Here is a 25,015-nt window from a genome sequence, read left to right on the forward strand (position 1 = left end):
AAACAAAAAACCGGTTGCTTTCTAACATTTTTTACCTCTGTTGACAAATTATTCTGTTTAGTTGTAAAAAGACAATATTGTGTTATTTTGTTAATTTGTTTTTAAAATGATGGTGTTCTCATGTCACTCAATAACATAAAAAGCTACTCTCTATATATGAATTATAATCTTGAATTTACAGATTAATAAACTAATGATAATTGGGCAAACTATTATTTTTTAATATTACATGGAAGTAAAGCATTGGGGTATTAGGTAAGGAGAAAATAATTGAACACCAAGTTAATTAATTAATTTATTATTTTAAGTTGTTTCTTCCTATTTGTAACACAAAAATAATTTTTCTATTTCTGAGCCTGTGCTATGAATATGTTTGAAGCAAATGTCTGCCTCATTGTTATTATATTGAGACTAATATAGAGTTTTTCATGGGCTCTTTTTCTATAAATTTGTATCGGGGAAAATAAAAATGATTATTAACATAGAAAGATTGTGCAAGAATTCAACAAATGAAACCATTGAAAAACTGGTTTGTACTACCACCATGGCAGTGGGCACAACTGTGGCAAAACATTAGCTAAAGTTTAAAGACTAAACAATACAAATTGAACATTCATTTTCTAATTTCTTTGGATATATTTCTATACTATGAAATATATTAATAAGGCATGACATGAAAAGCAGCAACTTGTTCTTTAGATGCAGAGAAAAATCTGGTACTTGGAGATTTCCATGTAGCTCCTTTCTAAGACTTTAATTTGTCAGCCATAGCAATTTACAATTCTTAGTAGCAAAGTCCCAGTCATTGATATACATAAAAACTATCCTTTTGGTATCAAGGGAAGGGGCTGATATTCATGATAATAGTAATTTTGGCATAATGGAGAGATCAAATTCCAAAGATAATCTTGAATTAAAGGTGATTCAGCAGGACAATGTCCCTATAAAGAAAGCATGTGACAGACAGTTACACTAGTCATGCTGGTGTTAAAAAACTAGGTAACTTGACAGTTTTTTAAAAAAGAAATAATTGTGAACTTTATTATGGTCAACCAAATTTGGCCTTTCCTTTGTAGTTGCAGATTTAACCCAAAGAAGATTAATACATTTTATTTGTTAAATATTTTAAAAATTACGTGTATGTTTGAATATGGCTAATGAACTAATCTCACAAATTGTTGAAAATTAAATTTTACTGTAATCTAGCTTTGATGACTGGGAGCAATTATAAACTTTTTGCCCATATTTCTGACACACAGTGTATTCGTAAGTGAAATATGGCTATTTTCTCATATTCAATTATAATTAGGATAGTAAAGTAATTTATCTTTCAGTAAAGGACAAATTTAAAAGTAAACAGGCACTGCTAATAAGTATACTAAAATATCAGACATGTATCAGAATTATCTCAGGCCCTCACATAGGGTCACCCTGATTATTATAGACCTATGATATAGTTTTATAAAAGCGTTTTATGATGGGCTTAGAAAAATCACCATGAAAATAAAACCTTTATGTTACAACAAGGGTTAGTTTTACTTTGATTTTGAAATGAAACTCAATTTATGAAAAAAAATGGCATCTTGAAAATATCACTAGTGTTCAGTTTATGGATACTATGTATAGTTTTCTATCGATCTCAATAATTAAAGCTCATTTTTTAAGTTAAAAATGTATCAATTTAATTAATGACTATACATAAATATTTTAAGACCATAATGATATGTACTTTTTGGTACTCAATAGATAATTTTAATATGTCAACAAAGTAATGATTTGGAATATCATTTGGTAATTTTGAGGTCATTAAAGTTGAGAAAATACTGAATAATGTTACTATTTATATTATTTAAATCATATAGACACTTTCATTTGTGGCAAAGGATTATATTAATTTAAGTTATAAATTCTGTATTTCTATAGCAAAATGTCAAATCAGTCAAGAAATGTTAATTGAGTCATGCTTTTGAAGAAACAATGTCTTCCTGTCTAGTCTGCTTTATTTAGAAATGATACTGATGTTAATAAATTACTGAGAAAAAGCTAAAACATTTAAGCTGGCTAGACGATGTTAAAAATATACTTCTAAATAATGAGTCAATAAAAGATAAGGACATAGAAATATCAATTGTAGTATTTAATAAACAATCTTCAAGCTTGAAATCATATAATTTAGCTATTTCATCATCACTGAACATAAACTTTCAAGAATATTTAATCTACATTCACGGACATCTTGATTTGAAATCATAACTAAGGAATAAATCTATTTTCAATTTTTCTGTTTGTAATTATGATGCATATGCAAGAATTATATATATTTATGGGATACATGTGATGATTTCATAAAAGCATACAATATGTAATTCTCAAATCAAGGTAATTGGTGTATCCATCACCTCCAGCCTTTATTATTTATTCATGTTAGGAACATTCCAATCCTACTCTTTTGGTTATTAAAAAAACATACAGTAAATCATTGTTAACTATAGTTATCTCATTGTGCTAGTTCTCACTGTGATAGAATACTAGATCTTATTCATTCTGTATTTTAGTATCCATTAACTATTTCCCCTTTATCCCCCCACTCTCTGCTATAAGTCTCAGCGTCTGGTAACCATTATTCTACTCTTTATCTTTATGAGTTCATTATTTTTCCTCTTGCATATGAGAACCTAAAATATTTGTCTTTCTAAGATATTTGCTGACTTATTTCACTTAACAGAATGTCCTTCAGTTTCGTCCATGTTGTTGCAAACGACAGGATCTCATTCTTTTTTTACGGTTGACTAGTATTCTGTTGTGGAGATATATATGTATATGTACATATATATATACACACACATATATATATAGATTTATATCACTTTTTTCCATCCATTCTTCCATTGATGGACACTTAGGTTGATTCAATATCTTGGCTAATGTGAATGTGTATTGCAATAAACATAAGAGTACAGATACCTGTTTGATCTATTGATTTCCTTCCTTTGTTTTAAATATATTCCCAGCAGAGGAATTGCTGGATCATATGGCAGTTATATTTCTATTTTTTTAAGGAACCTCTATGCTGTTCTTCATAGTGGTCATACTAATTTACATTCCTACCAACAGTGTATAAGGATTCCCCTTTCTTCATATCTTTATCAGCTTTCACTATTGCTTGTCTTTTGTATAAAAACTACTTTAACTGGAGTAAAATGATATCACATTATAGTTTCAATTTGCATGTCTCTGGTGATTAGTGATGTTGAACTTTTTTATATACCTGTTTATAATTTGTATGTCTTCTTTTGATAAATGTCTATTCAGATATTTTATTCTTTTCAAAATCAGATTATTTATTCTTTTCCTGTTGAGCTCTCAGAACTCCTTATATATAAGGCAGGCTTAAGCATTCCTCTTTCCATTCCCCACAGGTTATGGGAGAGTGGGTTTCAGGCTGTGTTAGGTAATCTTGCCTCTGAAGTCGGGATTATTCTCTACTCTAGTACTCAACATGTTGCATGGCAACTATCTGTTTATATATCCATTTCTACCCACCGAACCAGTATTCCTCTTGAGTAAGGGTACAATGTCTTACTTATCTTTGTTCTGTTAGCATATATATATACACACACACCACACATAAACATATATATGTATTGAGAGCACCAAGGAACTGCATGTGTATATAAATATATATAAACATACATATATGCATATAAACATACACACACCCATATATACATGTATATATGCACATACCTACTCATTTCTTTGTTAAACGAGTGAATGAAATTAGAGGAGCTTGTGATTCTCTCTCTTGCAAGGTGCCTTGTACTATATAAAAATCTGTCTGAGATATTTATTCAGAGAGCTGATTTGACTTTGCAGACCTACCTTGAAAAAAACTCTCTGTTGGAGTTTTTGTGTTATATTGCTCCTAAAAACGAGATGAAGTTTTGACTTTTCTTTTGAATCTTTATAGTATCTGGTACCTATAAAACCCTTCACAAATATATATGGACTTGAGGGTGACCATTTTTTACTATGTTACTGTGTTAGGCTGTTCTTGTGTTGCTATAAAGAAATATCAGACTGGAGTAAAGTATAAAGAAACGAGGTTAAATTGGCTCATGGTTCTGCAGACTTCACAAACATGGTTTCAGCATCTGCTTCTGGTGAGGGCCTCAGGAAGCTTGCAATCATGGTGGAAGGCAGACTGGGGGTAGGCACGTCACATGGCCAGAGTGGGAGCAAGAGAAAGAAGGGGGAGGTACCAATACTTTTAAACAACCAGATCTCTCGTGAACTTGCTCAACTTTTGGATAATGGCCACTTGACAGTTATTTTTCTCATTCTTCTGTGTAGATTCAAGCTATTCTATGGAATTATCCAATACATTCAAATTCAGAAAGATCTTTTGGTAGACATTAATAGCTAAAAGCTAAAGTTCCCAAATCACAGTTTAAAATATGCACTGATGATAAGAAGTTTTCCCTTCTCTTTTTATCTCTAAAAGTAGATGCTAATCAAGTAGAAAGAGATCAAATAACAGAAAAATGCATCAATAAAAGAGACGAGAATAATAATCAAGGACTAGTGGATAATTTATGCTCCAACATTATATTTTAAAATCTAAAAAAATGCAAATGTTAAATTATTTAAAATAATACTTTAATTCTAATGAATATCAATAAGTTTAAGAATCAAGGGAGGGATACATGATGAGAATGTACACAAACAGCCTAGACCACAGTAGAAGATAGCAATGGTTCTTATTTATTTATTTATTTATTTATTTATTTATTTATTTATTTTTGAGACAGAGTCTCTCTCTGTTGCCCAGGCTGGAATACAGTGGCATGATCTTGTCTCACTGCAAGCTCCACCTCCCGAGTTCACGTCATTCTCCTGCCTCAGCCTCCTGAGTAGCTGGGACTACAGGCACCCGCCACCACGTCAGGTTAATTTTTTGTATTTTTAGTAGAGTTGGGGTTTTACCATGTTAGCCAGGATGGTCTCGATCTCCTGACCTCGTGATTCACCTGCCTCAGCCTCCCAAAGTGCTGGGATTACAGGTGTAAACCACCGCGCCCGGCTGGTTCACATTTATTAAATATTTCTCATATATTATCTCTACTAGCTTATTTAGTTTTAACATGAATCTCTATCATTATTCACATTTTTCCATATAGAAATGGAAGCTTAGAAAGTGAAAGGACTTGCCCAAAGTAGCTGAACTATTAAATGACAGAAATTCCATCTCAGGCCACCCAACATGAGAGCTTTGGAGACAGAGAAATTGACATGGAAATCTAGCTCCCTTCTTTGCCGACTTCAAATGACCATTTTAGTGGTGAAGTAATCAAGGAAAGTAAAATGTGAGGCCAGGATTCCCATAATTTCAAACACTGTGTGTTTGCCACCTTGTCATAGTATACTATAATAGCACAACTATTTCTATATTAAAAATGCATTCAAGAAAATATTATCATGTTTTAATTTTGGTAATAGAAGGAAAATATATGATAACTGGAGATATGAAGTGTATAAATTATCCGATGAAGATAAAGTTTTCTTTTTCTTTTCTTTTTTGTTTTGTTTTGTTTTGTTTTTGAGACAAAGTTTCGCTCTTGTTGCCCAGGCTGGAGTGCAATGGCGTGATCTCGGCTCACTGCAACCTCTCCCTCCCGGGTTCAAGCAATTATCCTGCTTCAGCCTCCCCAAGTAGCTGGGATTACAGGCATGCACCCCCACGCCTGGCTAATTTTGTTGTATTTTTAGTAGAGACAAGATTTCTCCATGTTGGTCAGGCTGGTCTTGGACTCCCGACCTCAGGTGGTCTGTCTTCCTAGGACTCTCAAGGTGTTGCGATTACAGGTGTGAGTCACTGCACCTGGCCGAGGCTAAAGGTTTCTACAGATACTTGAAATTCTAAGGCAAACAGTGACACATACAAGGTATCAGTTCAGAACTCAACAAGAAATACAAAAGATAGCACACATTTGTGTATATCCCCCTGCTTATACGTTCATTTTTTAGTATCAAATGAATATGACCAAATGTTTCGAATGAAACACACTGAGTAAAAATGATCCCAACAGTCCCTTCCTGTAATAATAATAAAAAGTCTTAAAGTGAACAACATTTTTACTAAAATTAAAGAAAATGACAATGTTGAAAAGAACTTCAAAGAGAATAACATCAGCTACCCTATGTGAAATCCAAAGATCAGATTCCATCTTCACGTTTTTAGGTTATACTGGACCTCAAATCTCCTAATAGAGATAATATTTAAAAATGTCTTACACTTGCAGCGTATGTGTGTGTTTTTTAATTATTGTTTTAAATAGTATGAAACTACCTAATTTCATTTCATCCTGAAAGCAATTTTGTGTGGTATGTGTTCAAGACTAAAAATGGAAAAGAAATGGTTCACATGGGTTGTTACCAAACAAAATATCACACAGATTTTAAGTGCTTCCAGTATGCGTTTAATACAGTGGTATGTTGACAAATATTTAACAACTGGTTCTCAGGTTAAAAAAACAAAAACAAAAAACAAAGAAAAGCCCCTAATTTGTACGTGTTGATTTCAGTGTTGTAAATACTCCTGCAAGGTAATGCCAAGCTGTCAAGGTGATGTCTTTAAACATGGAGTTAGGAGGAGATGCTTCAATCTGTTCTGTGTTCCAGTCTAGTGGTCCGTAATGCACCTGGAGTAACCTAGACCAGGAGTCTGCAAACATTTTTTCCAAAGGGCCAGATTGTAAGTATTTTAAGCTTTGCTGACCGTACATTGTTGCAACAATTCAACTCTGACACTGTTGTAGTGCCAAAGAAATCATAGGTGATAGGCAAATGGGTGTTGGCTAGATGAGTGTTTATGAATAGAGAATTATGAATTTCACATAATATGTAAATGTCACAAAAATGTTCTTCTTTTGATTTTTTTCAATCATTAAAAATTGTAAAAAGTATTCTTAGGTTTTGAGATATAAATAAAATAATTTGCAGACTCCTGATGTAAACTGTAGAAAATTGACTGAATTGGGGAAGACTGGACTGAGTTGCATTCTTAACTAATCCAGGGATCTTACATGATGCACCAGTGTCTAGTCCCTTAGGTCACACCAAACTCTTCTGAGGCTCATCAGTATCCACGGTTCTTTTGGCCCTCAACAGTTATAGGCTTCAAAGAAACCTGTTATTTCAGTTCCTTACTTCTTGTCTGCCTCCATCAACATTTCTTAAGCTGTTAGCATAAAGTTCACTGCATTCTTTGGCTTTAAAAATTTAGGAACCATAAAAAATAGACTTTACATCCTAAATATAAACACAAAAACACACATATGAAGTAACTGAAACAGACATTTCGCAAATCAGATTGTACCCATACCACTTGCAATCCACTGTTATATCTTCTATTCATTTTTCATTCTACTTTATGTTTAAAAATTGCTCATGGAGATTCATTAGTGGGTCAACATCTACAATTGGTAAAACCCTGATTTAATTAAAATGATTGATACCAAGCTGTGCGTATTCTATAAAATTGCTTCTCTTTCACCCTGGGCTATTTGTGGTTGCTAAAAGGAGCCATTAGCCAAATTAATCACAAGTTATAGAAAGTATGTGAGATGTTTTTCTGAGCAGGGATTTCTGAGACTCCATGCTTACTCAAGGACTTGTGGGTCTCTTCTTTCTCCCGACAGTCACTTAAGATAGGCTGTCTACAAACAAATCGGCATCCTACAGACTCATGATGACATTTTGTTGTTGTCAATACAATTCTGACATGGAAAAATACTATTCTGATTTGCAGAAGAATCTAGTACTATATTTCTAAATTTACATTTTTTTCTCTTCATTATCTAGTTTGCTGTGATTTTTCTGTTTCTACACCATTATACAATAGAATCATTAAATAAAATTAAAGATGAGGCAGTGTATGGATTAATCAATCTACCAACATCATCATATTATTTTATATTTTATTGAAACCATGTATTCCTTAATCCTTCTACAGGAACTGCTAATTATTCCCATAAAACTAAACCAACTCAACATAAATCCAGTATGAAAATATCACTTCAAACCATACATTGTGCCAAAATATTCTATGATTCTATCACCATCTCTCACCCTTCTCCCCTACCCCTCTCTGGTATAAGTTATACATTTCCTTAACTGCAGGTATTATGGAAATGTAACTTCTGATTCAAGCTGAGAAGGAACTTGAGGAAATTGTTTTGGATCTGATGGAAATGTTAAATTGTGTTAGAGAAAATGATTCTGACTTGGGACCAGGAAACCTGTGTTCAAATCACCCCTTAGCATGACAACTATGTGGCCTTCTGCAAATTTACAAAAATGCTTCTGTAGATCTAGTTTCTTTTTCTGTAAAATCCAGATAATACCACTCTACTTACCTCACAGACATTATGAGGCAGTGGATCAATAATACATGTAAATTTCTTTGCAAACTTAGAAGCATCCTGAAAAGGAGTAGATGTCCTATATATGGAGAACCATTAAATTATTTTTGTCACTTTTAGTTTCATTTTGATCTGAAAGTCACATTTGCAACCCTCTCCTTCCTCAGTTATGTGACAGCAACACAGCCTCTGTGTACTTCCCTATATGGAGGCATGCAGGATTGCAGCAGGCAATGTGTCCATGTGTCAGGATTCCTGAATATATCATTTATTACTTTTGGTGGCTCCAGTGCAGCAATAGCACAGGACTTTGACAGTTGATGGAGACAGAAATTTCAGCAATAATAGTAACTTGACTATATGGGCAAAATTTTTAACATTATCCTCACTTACTGCTAGAAGACGCTGAATAAATGCATTAGACACACATCAGCTCTTTTAATTACCATTTTAAAGCTTCACTAGTTCTTTTATCCTTTATGTTTAATAAGCTATTATAGCGGTTTCATATTATCTTCAAATTAAACTTTCCTTCCATTAAAAAATGAAACCTTTAAAAGTGACTGAAATATTTTAGTACATATTTGGAAACTGTTTCAAAGTGAAGAATCTAGAGATGATTCTCTTTTGCTGTTCTTTCATATATGTATGCACATAATAAGCTGGAAGAAACTCCTTAGAAAAATCTGCATTTTATAGGCAAAAACTTGAGACCTTCCATGGGGTAAAAATAAAGTCATATACCTTCCTAAGAGATCTGAGTAAAGGATATGGGTTAATAGCAGCTGAAATGTCTAGAACTATATGCAATAGTATGTCCTGAGTCTCTAGGTCTCCTGAAAACAAAATATAACTTCATTGCTTTGTTTTTTTAAATTTTCTGTATCTCAGATGAATTGGCTGAATTAATTATGCTAATTCAGTTCAGGGCACTGATCCAGGCAATGATTAACGATCTATGCAAAGCCCTTTTTTGGTTTTTGTTTTCCTTATTCTCATATTCTATTTATCCCTGTTTATCCGATATTTATACTAATATGTTTAATGTATATTTTGCATGCATATGTTTTAGCAAATGTGTATCAATTTGTGTATATGTATTTTAATGTACTTAAAAGATACAGTGTTATATATGATTGATCTATTATCCATCTTTCTAAAAATATTCATGGTTTTTTGTGTACCTCTAATTCATTGTTTCAACACTGCAGAGTATTTCATGGTTTACATCTACTTTGTTCTTTCCACCCTTCTAGCAAAACATTTTTAGGTTGCCTCAAAATTTCTATTACTATAAATGCTGCTGCAATGAACATCTATATACATATCTCTCTGGTGACTTGTGCAATAATTCTTTAGAAATGTACACCAAGGAGTGGCATTACTGGACCATAAGGCATACATTATTTTTTTAAGAAATGACAGCATCCCTTTAGAGATGATAATCTATATTCTCAGCAGCAGCACATGGAAATCATACATCTCATATCTATGCAACATTTTGTATTATCCAACTTTCCAATTGTTTTGCAATTTAATAGGTGAAACATGATATCGCATTGCCTTTAGATTTAGAATTCTCTATTCACTAATGATTTTGAGCGCCTCCTTATATGTTTCTTAGCTTTTTCTTATTTTTCAACTGTAATTTTTTTTTTCATATCCTTTGACATTTTTTCCATTGTGGCTGGTTTGTTGCTTTTTCAGGAATTTTAGCTTTTATTGCTCTACCATTTGTATGCTTCAAATATTTTTTCCCATTCTGTTACGTAAGTTCTGATTTTGTTCAGAGTGCTTTATGAACATCCATTCCTACTTTTTAATAATACAATTAAATATGATTTTTGCTTTAGGGTTTGTGCTTTTGACATTTTAAGCTGTTCCTTATCATAAGGATACTTTCCAAATTCCTTTCTATTATTTTACAATGTTATCTTTAACACTTAGTATTTATTTCTTTTGGAATCCTCTTTTTTATGTGTTGCTAGTAGTGATCCAATCTTATTTTTTTTCCATATAATGTGCTAGTTTTTTCTAACACTATAGAATAAAAATTAATCTTTTATTCATTGATCTGTGGGAACACATTATTGTAAATTAAGGTTCTATAGATTCTTGTTTCTGTGTCTGAGCTTCCTCTTTTATTTCATTGAACTATTGTCTGTTTCTGTCTTATACTATACCGTGTTTATTATTATGACTCTGTAATCTCTAATTATCTAGTTGGTCAATTTTAGAGATATGAAGAAATAATAATGTTATTTAGTCCAAATTTCCATCTAGTACCCAACTATCTCTTACAATAAACCAGATGGATCATTCTCAGCATCCATGTACACAGCCTTGGTAATATTTTTCTGGGTAATCTATCCCAATGTTGATTAGTTTTCTTTACCCATGACCATTTTAGAAATAAAACCTATCCTCTTGTAACTTTTACCTTTTCACTATAACTAGGCCTTCTGAAACAAAATTTTAAAAAGGTTAATTTCATCTTATACATGATCATTCTTCAGCTATCATTTTCATTTCTTTAGTATTTTTTTCTTCAGGTTCAATATCCCTAGCTACATTATCTGTCCTCATGAGCCATGGTATTCAGACATGTCTCCATTATAGCTATCATCTCTGCACAATCCATTTGATCTTTGATCCTTTTAAAATATTGCATGTGTAACTGAAAAACCAATAATTCCGATGTGGTCTGGTAAAGATAGACTACAGTGAAATCATAGTCTCTCTTCATGGGGACACTAAAACATGATTGTGGGATTCTCTTTCCATGGCTTACCTAATGTAACTCTTTCAAATGTAGCACACTTTGAAAAACAAACAAAAATTACCCAAGTCTACTAATCATCATCACTGGAATGACTCTAAATCTCTTTAAACTAAAACAAATAAAACAATATTTTTGAGTACAGTTAAATTTATGATATTCAAAATCTTTTTTTTTATGGGCTCAGAGACCCTTGGCTTGCTACTTGCAAAGATACACCAAGATTGGTCATTTTTATGGTCATACATCACAAAATTGCCATTAAGTACAGTAAGTGTGCTATTGTAGCTAATTTCACAGGAGATCTGGTTTCCTTGGACCAATCTAAGTCAAATTGACTGTAATAATATCATGATAATAAAATCCTATTTCTAGGCAAGTTTTCCTCACACATCATTCCGGTCTTAGCACGAAAATATCTGGAAAAATATTAGAAGGTTGATTTGCCCCCTTTAGGCAAGAAGAGAGATAAGCTTAAAAAACAGTGACAAGTTCCATGTGAAGAGAACCCAAAGTGTGCCAAATCCTGTCAATCATGTGACACACTGCTGCAGGTCTGTCAGTTCACTTTCCTTGCGCTATTAAAGGATCAGTTGCATCACAGCGTCATGCAGATTTCAGCTGTGTGCCCTGAAATCCAGGGAAAAGGCCCAATGTGGTATATGGTGCTCACTGAAGTTCACTAATACGAATTTTCTTAGCTTCCCCTCCATAAATTGTTTCTTACACTGCTTGAAAAATAAATACTTTTGCTGCTTTGAGCTTCAACGTATTTCTCTAAGCAATTTCTAGTTTATTTTGAAAAGCTGTCTTTAGATTGTGTTTGGACACTCTAAGCAATTTAGATGAATGCATTTAGAATCAGCTTAGGAATCTGTTGAGCTTTGTCTGATTGTATACTAGCATAATGTATCCCAGCCTCCAAAATCCAAGTTGAAGGTCGTCTCCTCGGTGATGTCTTCCTCTTTGCTAGAATTAATGTTTTGTCTTTTTATGCCCTCTTCAAAGACAGTTTGTGATGTGATTATAGTATTCATTTATTCATTCATTAAATATTTGAGTACCCCTTACAAATCAAACTCTGTGTTAGGTACTAAAGGCATAGAATTCAACGAAAGTTGACCTTTGACTTTAAAGAAGCTTAAGATTTAATTCTGGAGATGGAAATGTAAACATAATTGTTACTCAGGGTGGTAAGTACTGAGCAAGGTATGTGCAAGGGGTGCTGTTTTTATAAGGGGATGATCAAATTGCCTTGGATTTGGATAAGTCAAGGATTGATAGATGAGACATTTGACTGAAATATTAAAGGGAGAGTTCTCCTTGCAATGTAGTTGTCTTGTATGTGTTGATTTGCACTACAGTGTTATGCTGGCTGGGCTAGAAAACTTAAGTTCTTTTTCTATGAATTACCTCTTCCTAGCAAGGAAACTGATGTGTGGAAAGTGCTCAAAAATATTGAACATAGGTGTGCATTTTTGTGCCAGAGACTGTATCTACTCTAATCAAACATTAAATAGCTTGCCTTCAATAAAATATTCCACCTAATTAACAACATAGATTATAAAACATAGATTTTTGTTTTAACCTACTAAAATATAAAGAAAGGAGAAAGTAAGAAAAATGCTTTGGAGTGGGAAGATGTTTTGTTTAGGATCAAGGCCTCTTGTAAGCCTTGTTTTTTACCAGTCTGTCTCTGCCCTTCCCGATCCTTGATCCTCAGTGGAACTCTAAGTTATACAGAGGTCATTCAGATTTTTCATGTGAAATTTGCTTAACTGGACAGCAAAATCTAAACACAGAAAATTCTTTTTTCTTCATCATTGCTTGCCTTTCATTTTTCCTGGGGGCTTTACTCTGTGTGCTGTGACAGCTAATTCATTCAAGAGACTAATGGCGTGATAATGGTTTAATGTGTTATCCCACTCAAATAACTTCCCTGGATTGAAAGAAGCATCTACCACAATTGACTCAAAATACTGGGCTCACAGGTGACATTTTCCAGACATCATGGCAGCTCAGGGAGACAATATAGTAGAACAGGAGGACTTCTTGATGCAACTAAACATTTTTAAAAGCCAAGTCTGACTGCAGTCACTGATTCAAAGCAACTTCGCGAGTGTTCAAGGAAAGACGAGGAAGGGGAATATGATGGTAAATGTGCCTCTAAGCTGAAAACAGCCAAGTTTGTCCTCTCTGGTTCATTTTCAATTACACTTTAACATGACCACACATTTTTGCTAAGGGTTTGATCTTTTATATTATTAGATTCCACAAAAGATATTTTTATAAGGACTCATGTCACTCTAATGATTATTAATCTTTAAAATAATAGTCATATGCCAGACTCTATTACTAGTCATTTCAGCCATCTCATTCATGATATATAAAACTCCCAAAGTGTGTGCATTCTCTGTATTACAGAAGCACAAGAAGCAGGCACTCGAAAGTATTCTTTTTTGTTTTTGAGATGAAGTCTCGCACTGTTGCCCAGGTTGGAGTGCAGTCGTGCGATCTTGGCTTACTGCAATCTCTGCCTGCCAGGTTCAAGTGACTCTCCTGCCTCAGCCTCCTGAGTAGCTGGGACTACAGGCGTGTGCCACCATGCCCAGCTAATTTTTTGTAATTTTAGCAGAGACAGAGTTTCACTATGTTGGCCAGGCTGGTCTTGAACTCCTGTCCTAGTGATCTGCCTGCCTCAGCCTCCAAAAAATGCTTTCAGCACGGTGAGCCACTGTACCTGGCCGAAACTAGTCTATTTCAGTCTGAAGTCTTAACTCATTTCATTAAATTGCTACAACTCCCCAGTACATGTTCACAAACCTGTTCTACAGATTAAATAGCTTCTTGACAATCATGAACCAGGCACAGAGAAAGTAAAAATTAATAATATTTAGAGGGAGGAGGAAGAAAGCCAATAGGTAAGGAGAAAGTCAGACTTATGCCAGTGCCAGAGTGTTGGGAAAACTGGGAACATAAAGGTGTTGTTTATAAAGACAAGTTGTCCTAACAATCAGCAACAGTTAAGATACAGGTTCCTGATGAACCTAGACAGAAAAAGGAGAGCAGTCTGAGAGTGGAGAGCAAGTTAGGAGATGTAAGTATAGAAATTAGTTAGCATGAGTCAGTTGGTAACAGAAAAACTCAAGTCTGGCTTTTTTGATCATTTTAGAATGGTAGTTTACCCAAGCAATTTTATTTTTTAATTAGTTTGTGCCCACTGAGCAGTAGTGAATAAAATCTAGTTCAGGGATGATTTGACTTAGGTCTTCTTTGAGGTCCAGTATAGTTTCTGACCATAGCAAACAATGCCTTTGCTGTGATTTTGGGTTGCATTTTTGGAAATTTTCTGTCTCCCAGTGCTGGTATCTTGGACGCGGTGGGGATGAAGAAAGCAGTGCTGTTTCCTTATCCAGAGGCTGAACTGGAAAAATGTGTGGGCTCTCAATGCCATTTCTCTCCTTCCGGGAGTTCTCTCATTCTCTGCCTGTGTATCGAACCAGTGGAGTGAAACACATGCCCCAAGGTGTTTCAGGACCTGCACATATGAGGCCATGTTGCCCCTTGACCAGGCTGGGGTTCCAAGAGGGGCTCAGACATGTATCACTCTTTCTCTTCAGCACAACATTACTTTTGCTGAATTGTTTGCAATTAGGATACCAGAATGATGCGGACACAATGATTTGGGGTGATTCTCATTCACTTTTCACCAAGCATAAAGATACCTCACAAGCACTGATTGAACAAAAACTAAATAAGCACCATTTCTGTATCTATTATTCTAGATCTTCATTAATAAATCACTGTACTCCCTATGGGTCAATTTATAATACATTTAAAAATCAAATTATTAGTATATCCTAATTTGCTAATTAGGAATTAGTAAATTGGGATGCTGCAAAAAAATATTCACCTGGGGACGACACTATTGGGGACCACAATAAAATGTTGGTGCAATGAGAGCAGCTGCATATCTTTCAGAGGTTGGGGAGCATTTTTCTGGGTCAGCGACTGTTTTTAAATACTTTGTGGTGGGGTAAAGTTAACCACAGTGGTAGCACAATTAATTAAGCACCTAGTAGCATGTCTCAAAAGCTTTTTTGTTTCTGTAAAGACTTTTTTTATGCTAAATTTTTGATAGAAATTACAATTAAAGGCCAGGCGTGGTGGCTCATGCCTGTAATCCTAGCACTTTGGGAAATTGAGGCAAGAAGATCCCTTAAGCCCAGGAGTTCAAGAACAGCCTGGGCAACATAAGAAGACCCTGCCTCTATTTAAAAAAAGAATACAATCAAATGAAAAGAGAAAAGAAAGAAATTACAATTAAATAAAATACAAGTTTGGTGTAGCCCCGAAATAAATGTCAAGGTTGCTATGACTATTCCTTTTACATATCTATTTTTAAAATTTTATTTATATTATTTGCTACCAGAATCCTGTCTGTTAACAAGATTTAAAGTACTTTTTTTTTTTCTTGGAAAAAAATAAAGATTTGAGTATAAAGATTTGGTTAAAAAGAAAAAAAGAAAATCTATGAGGGCAAGAATGATGTATTAGACAATAAGATCAAGATCCTTAAAGGCCATCCACTAAGACTGCTTCTGGCCCCAAGTGATGATGTGTACCTGAGAATCTTTCCATGGGTTCTATACAGCGACCTTATTGTGGATGCCGCAATGTATTCTGTAAGATGGAGCTCAGTACATGGAGGTTTGAAGCATTAACATATATCAACCAAAATCACGTGCTCTTTTAGCCTGAAAAGTGAACGGTGCCCATTTCTGCTATGTAAAGTTCCAAAAATCAAATGAGGCAAGAGTCTTGCTGTATAACCATAGAGCCTAGACACTGGGCTAGCTTTGTTCTGATCCAGGCCAGAATGCCAAATGGACAATTTTTTGAAGAAGTTCTGACATAGTTGTAAGAGCTTGGCATAAGTTTTCTTATCCAAATCTAAGCAGGTCAGTTGCTCACAGAAAAAATAAAAAAGGACATTATCACTCAGAAAGTACAGGTTATAATTTGCAGAATAATATTAATTCCACGTTGTATTATATGGCTCCCTGAAAATATAATGTAACACATACAAATATTCATCTTACACTTGCTTTGGGCATTAATTGTATTTGCCTGGCTCCTGTAAACATTTATGTTTGTGACAACTGTGTCAAAATAAGGTCAGCTAGGTAAAGGAGTCAAACTAACATGAGCTACAAGTGCAAGTGTTGAGAGTGAACAATTAGTGCTCTAAAACACATGGATAACTACTGGCTGAATAAATAAAATGCAGTGGGGTAGTTAAATCTATGGGTAATTTAGTTGTACTGACACCACATTCTAAGAAATGCTGAACATAAGGGGAGTTAAAGGTTGCTATATTAAACTTATTATACATTTACACACATTGCACTCTTAATTATCTTAACCAAAAAGATATTTTTTCCATTACGTCAGAAAGTATCATTGTCATGTAGCAAAACTGATTAAAAACATGATTTTAAAAGCACAACTAAGCAAAGTTGTATTGTAGTCACAGAATGAGAGATGTAGGACACAGGTTATGGAGAAAGGGGAAACGTTCCATAATTTTTAAGATAAAGCAGACAATTAAATTAAATATCACTTAAAAGCCTTTCTTTGAGACCAGTTTCTTTATCTTTAACCTGACCTTCTCTCTGGCTTTGTCTAAACTGCTTATTGATACTATGGATGATAAAGATCACAGCTAGTAAATATGCTCTACTTCATGTTATACATCATGCAGGTTTAATGTTTCTAACCAAATCCCAAAGGAATGAATGTTAGTCACAGACCTCAGCATTAAGAAAATAATTGGATTTGTCTGGCTATGCAATATAAAATGATTTGAAGGACAACAAAGACTAATAGTTTGAAAGGCTAAGTTAGAAAGAAAAGAGTGTTTTGAGAATTGCACCCTCTTCTTGGACATGCCTATCTCTATAACATCATGTGAAATACCTAGGCAAAGATCTTAAAGCAACTAAAGAAAAATCTTTATAGTTTGTCTTTATTTTTGGATATTTTAGAAAAATTCATTTCAGAAATGGAAAGGAAGAAGGGTGAAACAGTGACTCTCCTTAAATAAATGAGCTAAATATACATCTCTTCATTTTATTTTGCAAGTAGTATAACATTGCTTCTGTGCCTGTAGCCCTGTCAAGAGGATTAAAAAAGAACCATCCGATCATGACAAAGTTGAGTTAGGACTCTGTGCCTTCCTGGAAAAAAATTGCTTTATGCTTACAAACTTAAAAGATTAAAATCAGAGGACCATGTGAATTTCCAGGATGCTATAAACCTGAGCCATTTTTACCAGCATCTAAAATGTTCTGAGCATGTATTATGTTCCAATCACAGTTCTAAGCACCTTAAATGTGCTCACTTAATCTGTCCATTAACTCAATAAGGAAAGCGTAATTATTTTCCTATTTTATGGTGAAGACACTGAGATGCAGGGTCTAAGTTGCCTGCCAAGATCACACTGCTGGTGGTGGGCACAAGATTTGAATCCAGGAGTTGAACAGAGATCCTCAACCTAGCTGCCTTTCTCAATTGGTGTCTGATCTCCATCTCTAGTACTGCCATCATTTTCCCTTTGTTTCATCTAAAATACCCTTCTCTTTTCAAAATTCATGTAATAATATTGCTAGAGAGCTAGAATCCATCATTTGAAGTATTTTGCTCCTCGTTTTGTTTCGCCAGTGGAGAAATAGATCCCCAAATTCATGGTCTCACACTAAGGTAAGTGTCAGAAAAGGAAGTAGGATCCAACCTATGTCCTTGGATCTTCAGTGATTCCTACACTTTTATCAACTAAAATCTCTTGATTGTTTACTATTTTTCAGGCACTGTGCTAATATAATTTGCCATTTCATCACATCTTCTCAAAATATTACATATATCTTCAGATGAACCTTATGCACTATAATACTTCATTAGAAATCTTCTCTTAATCAAATCGTTGGAGTCATATTTTTAGACTTGCTTTTTTTATAGCAGTCATCAGAGTAGGTGCACAGTAAATGTAGGTGGACTGAGTGATAAGCCATTTGAAGGAGGCAAATGAGGTAGTCCGACAACACACACATCTTTGTTCTTACCTTTCTCTAAAAGCTTACAGTAATTTAGCTGAGATTCAACATGATCCTCCTGTTTTAACCCTTCTTTTTACCTTCTTTCCACTCTAACCCCATTTTCTTGAAAGAAATGTGATTTATCCGGGGTGACTTTTTCATGTTTTAGACATTTCTCACTCTTAGTAATATAATCACTTTTGGGATCCCAATTTGCTGTGACTTCTTTACTGTTAGAATTATTATATAACTTCCCACACCCTTAATACAATAGGAGCTCTCCAAAAATTATGGTGAGCACATTAGAGTATTTTATAAATATGTTTATTGATTGAAAAGGTTAGATAAACTCACAGGTCTTCCTTGACTATAAAACATCTATTGGCACTATTGACTTTCCCTTAACTTGTTTGTACTAAAAGAAATAATAGTCTGAAAGCTAGAGCTCAAATGCATTTATTTTATTAACCAAAAAAACATAGTGAAGCACTTTGACCTTAAAATATAAAACGATAACAACAATATGAAGAAAACATATTGCCACAGTGAAAAAATTATATTGATGTAGATATTAAAATGTAATGTACATTTTTTCACTAGTAAGATCAACATTTTGAAAACAATCTTAAAAAGTGCCCTTTGGATTTTCTTTGTTATTCTCCTTGTTCCCTTTACAAGGTTCTTTCAGAAAGTACCAATTTTACGTTAAAGTTTTAATCAATATTTCACACCGTGAAATCTTTTTCTTTGACACAATGAGTTATCAAAGCATTTTTTCTTCCCTAGGCAATAGCTTTGAGCTGCGAATGACAATCGATCTTGTGGATGCTGTCAGTGTCAAGATTAGATCAGACGCCATGGGGATTCCTTTTCATGTGTATAACTCTTAAATCAGCATAAGCGATACACAAATTCCTCCATTCTAAAGGTGAGTTTTTCCTCAGTGGAGTCACTATTGCTGATCTTATTTGATTTGTATTATTTCAGAAACAACATATAGCTATGCAGTTGGAAACTGTACCCGGATATGTTTATCTGACTTTTTTCTTTGAAAGTAGTTATCTCCAAAAGCCACAGTGAATTTTTCTTCTTAATATATTTTCTACAATTTAAACAGCATATGCAATTAATTATTTCAGGTAGATAGTCCTGTTTCAACACAAAATTTCTTATATTATAAAAGAAAAAAAAAAAGAAGAATTACTAGGTATGCTGGATGCAGAATGGCACCTTGGGGTTGGATTTAAATCTGAAAATAATTTATCTTTCTCCTGCTCTTTCTGTCTTTCTATATATTTCATTAGTTTTTGTTTTCTAGTGAGATTTGTACCAGTAGAAGTGTCTTAGTGAAGAAAGACACTGAAAAGAGTTACTAGCTCGTGAAGTCTGGCATCAATCTTCTATGGTCTTGAGTCATGTTGTCTACTACTTACTAGCTGTGTGATGTTGGAAAAATCACTTAAGTTCTCTGCGTCTCCTTTTTCTTACATGTGATAGTGCCTGGCTCATTGGCAGAGTAGAAGGACTTCATGATGTATTCCATATAAGCACATTCCACTGTGCCTGATGCACAATGGATGTTTAATATATGTTAGCAACTGTCTCAGTTGGTTCTGTGTTGCTATAAAGAAATACCTGAGGCTGGGTAGTTGATAAAGAAAAGTGGTTTATTTGGCTCATGGCTCTGCAGGCTGTACAAGAAGCACAGCACCAGTATCTGCTTCTGGTGAGGGCCTCAGGCTGCTTCCGCTCACGTGAAAGGTGAAGGGAAGCTAGTGTGTGCATAGATCACATGGTGAGAAGGGAAGCAAGAGAGAGGGAGAGGAGATGCCAGGCTCTTTTTAACAACCAGCTCTAGTGGGAACTAATAGTGTAAGAAGGCAATCATCACCCAGAGGGAGAGCATCAGTCTCTTCATGAGAGATACACTTCTATGATCCAAATGCTTCCTATTAGGTTCCTCCTTCAATAGTGGGGATCAAATTTCAACATGAGGTTTGGAGAGGACAATATTCAAACCCTAGCAGCAACAATTGTTATTTAGGTAGTAAGTCTGATGTGTACAGAGACAAAACTCTTGCCTGAAAATGACTCATACTTATTTACAAAAGGAAGAATTTGTTTTCACCACATTTCTCCCCAATTTATGTCTGAGTATTTTATTAGTTTTTTCCCAAAGATGTCTAAGAGGTAAAATAATGTCATTTCCTAAGAGTAGAAAGCAGTTAGGATGTAACTAACATGAGCTTCTGGGGGTAACATCTTAAATATGAATTTTAGGGTTTTTAAAAAATATTGAGTAGCTCCAGAATTCTATGATTTTAATGTTCTGTAACTAGCCAACCATGAGGATTCTTAAGGAAAAATGTCACAGCTAGTAGAATCCAAGAAAAATGTATAGTTGGGGTGTGAGGGAAATTTGCTTCTGATTCACCTAATACAGTATAGACTTTTTTAAGAGAGGTAATGGCTGTCTAGGTTATTGATGGCTCTCTGGTTACCTCCCTGCTTTAGAAGAACTGGGCAAGTAGACGATGAAGTCATGTTCAAGTCTTGGCCCATAGTCCTGCACTCCATTCACTCCAACCATTCAGATGGTGGGCACACGTGAGCAAGAAATGCAGTGTGATGCTGACATGAAAAATGGGGTCAATGAAACATGAAGATGCACAATACAAACAAAACCATTTCAGCAAAGCAGAATTTGCAGCTTTTGCTCTGCCAACAATGAGTATGTACTCTAAAAATTAGCCAGCTTTCAAAATTTCAATTAATTTGAATGTTAAGTGAATCTTTTCCCTGTTGAATGCTTAAGGGAAGTTAATCATCAACAGAATACCTGGGAAAGGGGATTTTTCCATAACCAGAAAGTTCTCACATATGGAAAAGCTTCATAAATGATTTTAGTATTTTTAACTAAGTTCTAAATCATTCATTCACATTCATCTTATATTAAGTCATTTTATGTCATGATTTTCTGTACAATGAGTCAGAAAATATTCAGAAGAGCTGTTGGTATCCTAACTGTATGAATGTCAGGAAAAACAATTAAAAATGAAAGTATATAATAATTATTCAAATAATTAGATACCCTAGGAGAAGGACCAAAAGGGCGTTTTTTGTTGTTGTTTTTGTTTGTTTGTTTTTTGAGGCGAAGTCTCCCTCTGTGGCCCAGGCTGGAGTGCAGTGGCCCATCTGGGCTCACTGCAAGCTCCGCCTCCAGGTTCACCCCATTCTCCTGCCTCAGCCTCCCAAATAGCTGGGACTACAGGCGCCCGCCACTGGGCCAGGCTAATTTTTTGTATTCTTAGTAGAGACGGGGTTTCACCGTGTTAGCCAGGATGGTCTCGATCTCCTGACCTCCTTATCTGCCCGCCTCAGCCTCCCAAAGTGCTGGGATTACGGCGTGAGCCACCGCGCCCGGCCGAAAGGGCGTTTTAAGTGGGATTCTTTTCTTCTCCTTGGCTGGAATTATTCCCAGAATTTTCTCTTCTGTGGCTTATTCTTGGGCTAAGTAACAACCTGTAGGCGAAAAACAGCCACTTATTTCAGTAGGTTAGTCCAGATCATCTTCACACAAAGAGAAATTTCCTGCTGTTCCTAATCAAATTATTGACAAATAAGCTTCCAAGCCAGTGGTAATCAGAAATTAGATTTTTAAAACATCTCTACCGTTTTGTTCATATCCTTATTGCTCATCTGCTAGACAGTATGTTTCTAATTTACACAGCCTAAGGTGAGCCAGGTGATGTCCTCTCATGGGGACCACATTCAAACCAATGCCACAGGAGCAAGCGCCTTCAAAGGTGAACAATTGCCCTCACTCTGTGGTGCTAAAATGTCACTGCCACTACCCATCTGTCACTCCTCTGTCTCCCTGTGGTGCCTGCTCTCAGAAAAATGTTACTAAAGCTTGGAGCATAACTGCCTGTAATAGAGCTGCCTTGGAATAAACTGAAAAGCTTTTTATTCTCCTCACTGGCAAGCATATCACATTTCCTTAGTTTACGAATAACTGTTTCAGCCACAGTTCATCAGCTCCTAAAAATAAAAAGAAAAATTAACAATATTACCTATGGATTTAGCTTATGTTATGAATCATGGTGCTAACAGTACAAGATATTTCTTCAGGCCAAATAATATTTAAAATCTGTTTGAAATTGCTGAGGAATCTATACATATACAGAATCACTAAATCTTCTTTTTGAAAGAATATTATAATTATTATCTTTGAAAGATAGAAAAGATTCAGAAATGAAACAGTATCTGATAAAAGAAATTTGCTGTGGATGATCTTTAGAGATTTATAAATATATTGAACATATTAGCAACTCTTCTGGGTATACATATGATGATATTGCTATTGATGTCAGATCTGGTTTGCTGTAGTTATGCAAAGTCATGCTTTGTGTCTTTGTGAATTAAATCATGACTCAAAAAGCTAGTGACTCCTTTTTTGTACATATGCATGAAACTATGTGGTGTCTTATTACATTAAAGTATTACACTAAAGGAATCTTGTCTATTAAATAATATTCAATAAATACATATGGAAGATTCAAGTATAATATATATATATAAAACTTGGTATCTTCTTTTTCTTAATAGTTTTAAGACATGGGATCTCCTGGTAGTTATGCTGATTCCCTAAAGTTCAAATATGTTAAAACTTATTTGTGTAACTGAAGAGTCCAGGTAATTGTTAACTAGTTAGGAGATATTGAACTTTTTCACTATTTTATCTGAAAACTATGATTGAAGTGTATTCCTCCTTTCCTGGGTCAGTTCTTGCTTCACTGGAAATTTTTCTCATATTCCTCTACTGGGGGACATATTTCTTTGTACACTGTCTACTTTCAGACACTCAATTATCATTTATAAACACATACTATTTTGCCATTCTGTTCAATCTGAGGGCAGGGACTATGTCTCTCATATTTATCACTGTATGCACTAGAGATGAATTCAGTTCCTGGCCATACTAGGTGTTTTAGCCTATTTTTGAGTGAATGAGAGAATAAATGAGTGCCACCTCTGCCACTGAATCCTGAGGGGACTGTGTGTCCACCAGATTCTGAAGAGGTCATTGGAATAAATGCACTGCTAGCTGTGCATCAGCCTCATCTGCCATGCCGCGTGTTCTTCGGTTGCCATCTGAGATGGAATCCCTGTATCATCTTTCTTCAGCCACATTTTTGCCCATAAAGTTGTGCACTCCCTTTAGCATGACCCATCCTTGACCAGCTTTCCTGCTTCCAAACAATCTTCTATGACTTCTGAAATCTACATTCTATGATTAACAAACATCACATCACAATCACTCTCTAATAAAAGAACATTATCTTTATTTCTTTCCTTTATCTGGCAATGGCTGTCTCCTTAAGCCACTCTTTCCCTTTTCAGGCAGACATACATTTTTCCACAACCCATTTTTCTCAGTGTTGGAATGTGGCTTTGACATTCTCCTCATTTTCCACGTCCTGATAAGAACTCCTCCATTCTCATGAAAAAACCTTGCTTCTGTGACTGTAGACATGCTAGAAGAGATTATGTAAGCATACTAATAATAGTAATTTCATGTGATTAGATTTTAATTTATTTTTCTCTGTAATTTTCTTCATTGTTTGAATTTGTAATAATCATGCATTATTTTACAAAAAAACTATTTTCATATAAAACAATTCTCAGCTTCTCTATGACACGCTATTCCACTCTTCTAGCTACATATTCTCTACCTTGCCTTGCCACCCAACTATCTGCAGTTCCTTGAAATCTGTAGATTTCACCATCTTCTTTGCTCTCTCTCTCTCTCTCTAACTTTATAGTAGGTAAATCCAGTGGGTATGTAGATGACCTACTCAATATTCTAGCTTTAAAATCTCTTTATCTCCTCTCCAGTGACATTAATCTCCTTTGTACCCCAACCATCCATTTGCTAGGGCCCAAGTCTAGATCTTGTTACCACAACTTCATCTCTAAATTCATAATTTCAAATACTGCATTACCTAATACAAATTCCTTTTTTTTCTGTCTTTCTTTTTCAGTGTCTCTTACTGTAGCTGATCTTTGACTCCATCAAGACACGCAGACAATTTATCTCACTATTTGGTCTGGCCAGTCTTCTCTAGAGCACAACCTGAAACCAGATTATCTGAGTTATGGTTCCAGATCTTCTGAGGATCTTGTATATCGTAATTATGGTTAGTGTTATGTTTACACTATTAAATTTATTGTGCAATACTTCAACTTTTCTTTTACCAGTATGCTCCATTCCTTCACCTTATTTTTCTCCTTTACACAGCCTGGAAAACCTTGATCCTGAATTGGTCCTAATTATGAATTATCTTTTTCCACAAAAGAAGCTATTTAAAGCTACTGCAGAAGTTGCACGAGCAAGCAGATGAGTGTCAATGTAAATTATGATCTCTACATTACTTAGGGCTCAACAATGCTGAGAAATTCCACTCAGCTTTCTCTGACATTCTCTGCAGAGATTGTTTCAATAATCTTTTTATAAACTGTAATCTTTTTCCATCTGAATATTATGTAGTGTCTCCATGTATGTGAATTTATATATGTTAAATGCTAGTGTTTGTGACTTTATGTATGATTTGTGTTTATGTGAATGTGTGTTGGTCTGTATGTGTGTAACTCAGTTTATGTATTTGTGAGCTTACTTCAGTGTATGCTTTGCTGAGACATAATCTTAAATTTTAGAG

At 34.7% G+C, this 25,015-nt stretch overlaps 1 long non-coding RNA gene across 1 annotated transcript; it reads left to right on the forward strand.

Annotated features, from left to right (window-relative positions):
* The first annotated feature begins 11,739 nt into the window (after positions 1-11,739).
* LOC103885279 lies at positions 11,740-24,436 on the forward strand. The gene is made up of 3 exons (XR_002522668.2): positions 11,740-12,411; positions 19,083-19,224; positions 24,341-24,436. It is a non-coding gene; the product is annotated as an uncharacterized LOC103885279 (long non-coding RNA).
* Positions 24,437-25,015: the final 579 nt, after the last annotated feature.

The sequence above is a fragment of the Papio anubis genome, chromosome 5 (assembly GCF_008728515.1).
Source record: "Papio anubis isolate 15944 chromosome 5, Panubis1.0, whole genome shotgun sequence".
Taxonomy (NCBI): Eukaryota; Metazoa; Chordata; class Mammalia; order Primates; family Cercopithecidae; genus Papio; species Papio anubis.